Source organism: Budorcas taxicolor, chromosome 17 (genome assembly GCF_023091745.1).
Source record: "Budorcas taxicolor isolate Tak-1 chromosome 17, Takin1.1, whole genome shotgun sequence".
NCBI lineage: Eukaryota > Metazoa > Chordata > Mammalia > Artiodactyla > Bovidae > Budorcas > Budorcas taxicolor.
In genome coordinates, this window is record NC_068926.1 from 21,455,865 (window position 1) to 21,463,024 (window position 7,160).

Below are 7,160 nucleotides of genomic sequence, written 5' to 3' on the forward strand. Positions count from 1 at the left end.
ATAAATGTTGCAATAGGTATTCACATATAGTTTAAGTCCATTTTCAAATGATAGTATACCACTTTATGGGTAGTGTGAGTACCTAGTAAGAATAATTATTATTTCTTCCCCCCCCCCCCAACAATTCTCCAGTTTAAGGTTAGCAAATATGGTTTTTTTAATCTAAATATTTATTGTAAGCTTTAAATTATGCTTAAATTCTGAACTATGTTTCCATAAAGACAGAAGCACGTTGGTTCGTATTTCACAGGAAATAATTTTTCTTTAGGTCACAAATATGAATGAATATATTTTTCAAATAATATAAAGATGATTTGAAACCCTAGCTAATCTCTTTCTCAAATTGCAACCATTTGTTTAATCTTTAATGAAAATAGAGACCAAAAACAAATGCTTAAACATATCACTATGTGAGATTCTGATGACTAAGAAATCCCTGAAAAAGCAGTGAGCCATGATTATTGGAAAGCTCAGAACACTAGCAAGGTTTACTTGCAAAGATTTTACAGAAGGCCACAAATTGTGTTTCCTAAGAAGAACTAAGAAATATATATGTCATTTAGTAATGCATTGAAATTGCCTTGTCTAGGGTGAGTATTGCACAAAAACTCCAAGTCTGTTATCTATCATAGCATGGCCCGGCACTCTACCTCATAGACAGCCACTAAGTCATACTAACCTTTGTCCTTCCATAATTTGTTGGCAGCCAGTGTCTCCATACACGTGTCTTAGGGACATTGATTCACCTCAGTTGTTAAACTTCTTCAAAGGACTCAATGCAACTTTGCATTTTTATCCATGTAGTTTTGTACAAACTAATCAGAATCTATGACTTTATGGTTAGTTAAAATATGACCTGAGAAAGCTTCATGAAATTCAAAGGCATTGATATCATTTATTGTTAATCCTAACTTTTCTAGCACTTTTAGGGTAGCATATGTTGGTTCAAGTGAAAGCTGATCTTTGGAATCCTGAAACAAATATACAAAATCCCTCATATGTGCCTTCGGCTTATAACCCGTGACCAGAGTTTTTTTCCTGAGCATTGCAGATGCACCATCAGTTAGGAAAGAAGAATTTGCAGCTGTCACTATGCCATAGGGCTTGATGAATGCAGGCTTTAGCTTGACTATCTACTTCAGAAAGGACAAAGGCCACTATCTTTGGTGACTATATCTTTTGCTGGTATTTTGAAGACATACAACATCAGAAAGGAGAACTTCATCCTGGGCCTTCTTGGCTAGACTGTGCAAATGCAGTGCATACTCACTCTGTTGCAGTTGAGAAACAACAGGGCAGAAGCAAGTCAGTCTGTAGAGCGATGCATGGTCGTGCTCAGGTGATAGGATTAAAGATAGTCATTGACCTAAAATCTTGGCCTTTTTCAGATCGAGCATGAGTTTCCTCAAATGACAAATAGGTACATAGGCTATTAACTCTATATCACCTGCCACAACCACATTACTGGCTAGAAGTAATCAAGCCAACACTTGTAGTCCTGGTTTGGTTAGCAAAGATGCAAGCCATGGGGACAGATCACAGGAGACTTGTCAGAGAGGTCAGCTTCAAGGGACAGACTCTCTAGCTACATTGTTTTTACTTCCTGTATAACTATGCCAAAGAGCATGTAACCAACAATTTCCTTTGAGACTTTGGTTTGATGTAACAAATCTGAGTCAAATCACATGGCATCAGGTCTTTATATGAAGTGCCTGACAGCAAAAGTGGAGTGTGACATTATCTACCACCACCATATACTTTATATAGGGTTTAGCCAAGGTCTTCTTTAATTTTTTCTGGGCAGCTGGGGCAGCTTTTAGCTGGTAGAAACAGCTCAGAGGTCTCAAGAAAATATGTGTACCCATTTTGCTGAACTTGGAAGATTTTTTTCAAGTTAATGTCAAGATGGAAGTCATACTGCAGTGGTCCCCACCTTAGCTTGGGCTCCAGTTGTGATCAGCATTTGGCCTCAAGTTTCTGGGGTGAGAGGGATCTAGGGGTGGATCTAGTCTAGAAAGAACCCCTCTTGCAGGCCATCAGACTCCAGAGGTGTAGCTGGGTCCCAGCTGTCTGCCTGTCACCTGACTAGATGACTGACATCTGACCCCATGATAGGCCTTCTTTCTTTCAATAGAGGAAGAGTTCTTTCTGCCCCTTTAGCCAAAGTGAAGGGTACCATTAAGGGATCTGCAGTAAATCAGCATGGGGTTGGTGGGGTGGGAGGTGGGCAGGTAGGCTTGGGTTAGTCAGGAAGTATGTTGAGGGCCTGGCTAGTGCCAGGCTGAGTCTGAGTCGGATGTTCCAGAGCCTGGGCAGAAGTCCTGCAGAGGCTAAGGCAGCCTCTGAGCCTTATCTCTTTTGCCAAAAAAAAAAAACTTCAAAAAAATATTCCTTGCATGATAAGTGTCCTGGTAACAAATTCCCTCAGTTTTTATTTATCTGAGAAAATCTATTTTTCCTTCACTTTTGAAGGAAAACTTTACAGGTTATAAACTTCTACGCTGGTAGGTTTTTTCGTCTCAGCCTTTTTTTATACCCTAAACTGGTCTTTTAACTCACCAGGTATCATCAGTTAGGCAGAAATAAAATATTAGTGCAACATATAAATCTTCTCCAAGTGTTCAAATTCCTCATGCTCAGCTTTTCTTCTTACAAAAATAAAAGGAGTTGGAAAATTAACTTTTAAATCAATATTTCTAATTATATATATACCCTCTTTTGAGGTAAGTCCCCAAGTCAGATACTCATGCCTGAAAGGTTCTTGCTCTCTATCAGAAAGGAGCAAAATGTCTTTTCCACCTTTCGAAAGCAGAAATGAATTTTATAGTTTCATATAGAGATTCAAAGTGTTACCTTTTTCCTCTGCATTCTTGCTTCTTTTTCATCTTCTCCCTGACTTGTGATGACAAGGAATGTGCATCTCAGAAGTGGAAGTTTGTCTCCCCTGGTAGCTAGTCCTCAGCTTGTCGTCCACAACCTCTCCTTCTGCCAATGTCTCAGTTAGCCAAGCCCTTCCCCTGGTTCCTGGGGTGAGAATGAGGGGAAGGGCAGGGAGAAGAGGACAGAAGATAATGAAGAAGGTTAGAAAAGGTTTTACCGCAGCTACCATCAATGAGACTAGAGATCTAAGAACTTACATGCCATATGTAGAAATCTCTCAACACTTTAAATATTCCACTCTATTATCGCACGGTTACTGAGGAGAAGTTGGTGGCAGTTGTTATCTTTGTTCCTCTTTGAGTAATGTGGTTTTCTCCACCCCAATCCCTTGCTTCTTTCAGAATTTTTTTTTCTTTCCCTTTAATTTTCTGTAGTTTCAAAAAGTTATGCCTAGCTTAAGGTGTTTTGTTTGTTTTGTTGGTGGTGGGGCGGGGGGGGGGGGGGGGGCGGGTGTCATTTATCCTACTTGGTTTTCTCTGATATTCCTGAATCTGTGGTTTGGTGTCTGATATTAATTTGAGGAAATTTTCAGTCATGTTTTTTTTTCTGTCCCTTTAGGTTTTGGTTAAATCATTTCACCGAAGGGTGAGCCTTCTCAAAAACTGAGGATTGCTGGAGTAGTTAAAAATCATTCCGTTTCCCTTGCCCCTTCCTGAAGCCCAAGGGGATTTTTCTCTAATATTTACTCTGAGAACCTGGATGAATTCCTCATAGGAAATCCTGTGATTTAGAGTGAGGGGCATCTGTGGCTGGGTTCCCCTTGAGTTTTAATTCTTTTACCTCTCCGACTTGTCCACACGGAGTCTCCATCAGTTCTTCAATCAAAGCCCAGATTTACTATTTGTCCCCTCCCATTTCTAGTGGTGATTTCTACACGGGATCTCTGCTCAGGTCAGGCATCATTCCCTGTCTATTTTCTCTTTGTCTCTAATCCTAGGGACAGTTGTTTGCCCTGTGTCTTCCCCTCTCTAGGGAACCAAACAAAATTATTGATTTTCCACTCTTTTCAACTTTTTGCCATTAGGATAGGGTGTGACTTAAGATCCTTTTATCAGAACTGGAAACCAAACCCTAAACAGGTCACTTTAACATATAATTAACATGATTTAAGGAGCACTCTTCTGCCCCCTTCTGATGCCTATGTCAGAAGCTTTCTCTATCTCCTTTATACTTTAATAAAACTTTATTACACAAAAGCTCTGAGCGATCAAGCCTCATCTCTGGCCTCGGATTGAATTCTTCTCCTCCGGGGGCCAAGAATCCCGGCATCGTGATTCAACAACAACCTTTCATCTTGGGGGCTCATCTGGGATCCTTCAGGACAAGATGGGAGCTAACAATTCCAGCCTCACTCCTTTGAACTGTATCCTGAAAAACTGGGATAGATTTGATCCCCAGGGCTTAAAGAAGGCACACCTGGTCTTCCTATGTGATACTGCATGGCCACGATATCCATTGGAGGACGGCAAACGGTGGCCGGTTTGAGGGTCTCTTAAGTATAATACTGTTTTACAATTAGACCGGTTCTGTAAGGAACAAGGGAAGTGGGTAGGAGTAGCATATGTATTGCCCTTTTTCTCTCTGCAAAATATGCCAGACTTATGTCCTAAGGGTGGCAACCCACTCCAGTACTCTTGCCTGGAAAATCCCATGGATGGAGGAGCCTGGTAGGCTGCAGTCCATGGGGTTGGTAGGAGTCAGACACGACTGAGCGACTTCACTGTTCACTTTCTTCACTTTTCACTTTCATGCATTGGAGAAGGAAATGGCAACCCACTCCAGTGTTCTTGCCTGGAGAATCCCAGGGACAGGGGAGCCTGGTGGGCTGCCATCTATGGGGTCGCACAGAGTCGGACACGACTGAAGGGACTTAGTAGTAGTAGTAACATGATCTAATGACTGTCCAATAAGATCTACATGCCTCCCTTGTTAAATAGTGTGGCCCTGCACCAAGATTTCCTGAAGTCATTCAGGACCACTTGATCTTCCTCTTTCCTCACAAGGAAGTAGAAAACACTAGAAGAAATTGGTACAGGAATACCTCAGAGATACTGTGATTTTTGCTCTAGACCACTGCAATGAAGCAGATATTGCAATAAAGGGAATCATTTGAAATTTTGGTTTCTCAGTGCATATGAAAGTTGTTTATTTTCAGTCTACTCAGTCATGAGAGACTACAGCCCCTCCCTGTCCTTCACCATCTCTTGAAGCTTGCTCAAACTCATGTCCTTTGAGTCAGTTAGGCCATCCAACCATCTCATCCTCTGTCATCCCCTACTTTCCCTGTCTTCAGTCTTTCCTGGCATCAGGGTCTTTACCAATGAGTCTGTTGTTTGCATCAGGTGGCCAAAATATTGAAGCTTCAGCTTCAGCATCAGTCCTTCCAATTAATATTCAGGGTTGATTTCCTTTAGGATTGACTGGTTTGATCTCCTTGCAGTCCAGGAGACTCTCAAGAGTCTTTTCCAGCACCACAGTTCAAAAGAATCAATTGTTCAGCACTCAGATTTCCTTAAGGTCCAGGTTTCACATCCATACCTAACCATTGGAAAAACCATACTTTTGACTAGATGGAGCTTTGTTAGCAAAGTGATGTCTCTCTCTCTCTCTTTTTAATAAACTTTCTAGGTTTGTCATAGCTTTTCTTCCAAGGAACAGGTGTCTTTTAATTTGGGGGCTGCAATCAGCATCTACAGTGATTTTGGAGCCCCCAAAATAAAGTCTGTCACTGTTCCCATTGTTTTCCCATCTATTTGTGATGAAGTGATAGGACCCAATGCCATGATCTTTGTTTTTTGAAAGTTGAGTTTTAAGCCAATTTTTTCACTCTCCTCTTTCAACTTAATCAATAGACTCTTTTGTTCCTCTTCACTTTCTGTCATAAGGGTGGTGTCATCTGCATATCTGAGGTTATTGATATTTCTCTCAGTGATCTTGATTCCAGATTGTGCTTCACCCATCCTAGCACTTCACCTGATGTATTCTTCACATACGTTAAGTAAGCAGGATGACAATATACAACTTCACATACTCCTTTATCAGTTTTTGAACTATTGCGTCACTCCATGTCTGGTTATAACTGTTGCTTCTTGACCTACATACAGGTTTCTAAGGAAGCAGGTAAGGTGGTCTGGTATTCCCATCTCTTTAAGAATTTTCCACAGTTTGTGGTCCTACATAGCATTGCTCACCCAAGATGGACAGGTCATAGTGGAGAGTTCTGACAAAAAGTGATACCCTAGAGAAGGGAATGGCAAACAACTTCAGTATTCTTGCCTTGAGAACCCCATGAACAGTATGAAAAGGCAAAAAGATAGGACACTGAAAGATCAACTCCCCAGGTCGCTAGGTGTCGAAGATGCTACTGGAGATCAGTGGAGAAATAACTCCAGAAAGAAGGATGAGATGAAGCCAAAGGAAAAGCAGCAGCCAGTTGTGGATGTGACTGGTGATGGAAGCAAGGTCTGATGCTGTAAAGAGCAATATTGCATAGGAACCTGGAATGTTACGTCCATGAATCAAGGCAAATTGGAAGTAGTCAAACAGGAGATGGCAAGAGTGAACGCCAACATTTTAGGAATCAGCGAACTAAAATGGACTGGAATGGGTGAATTTAACTCAGATGACCATTATATCTACTACTGTGGGCAAGAATCCCTCAGAAGAAATGGAGTAGCCATCATAGTCAACAAAAGATCTGAAATGCCGTACTTGGATGCAATCTCAAAAATGACAGAATGATCTCTGTTCATTTCCAAGGCAAACCATTCAATATTACGGTAATCCAAGTCTATGCCCTGACCAGTAATGCTGAAGAAGCTGAAGTTGAATGGCCCTATGAAGACGTACAAGACCTTCTAGAACTAACAACTAAAAAAAGATGTCCTCCTCACTATAGGGGACTGGAGTGCGAAAGCAAAAATTCAACAAACCCCTGGAGTAACAGGCAAATTTGGCCTTGAAGTACAGAATGAAATAAGGCAAAGGCTAATAGAGTTTTGCCAAGAGAACGCACTGGTCATAGCAAGCACCTCCTCCAACTACACAAGAGAAAACTCTACACATGGACATCACCAGATGGTCATCACCGCAATCAGATTGATTATATTCTTTGCAGCCAAAAATGGAGAAGCTCTATACAGTCAGCAGAAACAAGACGGGGAGCTGAGTGCAGCTCAGATCATGAACTCCTTATTGCCAAATTCAGATTTAAATTGAAG

The 7,160-nt window shown here is 41.2% G+C and overlaps 1 pseudogene; it reads right to left on the minus strand.

Annotated features, from left to right (window-relative positions):
• Nucleotides 1–669: 669 nt before the first annotated feature.
• On the minus strand, nt 670–1,865 carry LOC128062581 (trifunctional enzyme subunit beta, mitochondrial-like; annotated as a pseudogene).
• Nucleotides 1,866–7,160: the final 5,295 nt, after the last annotated feature.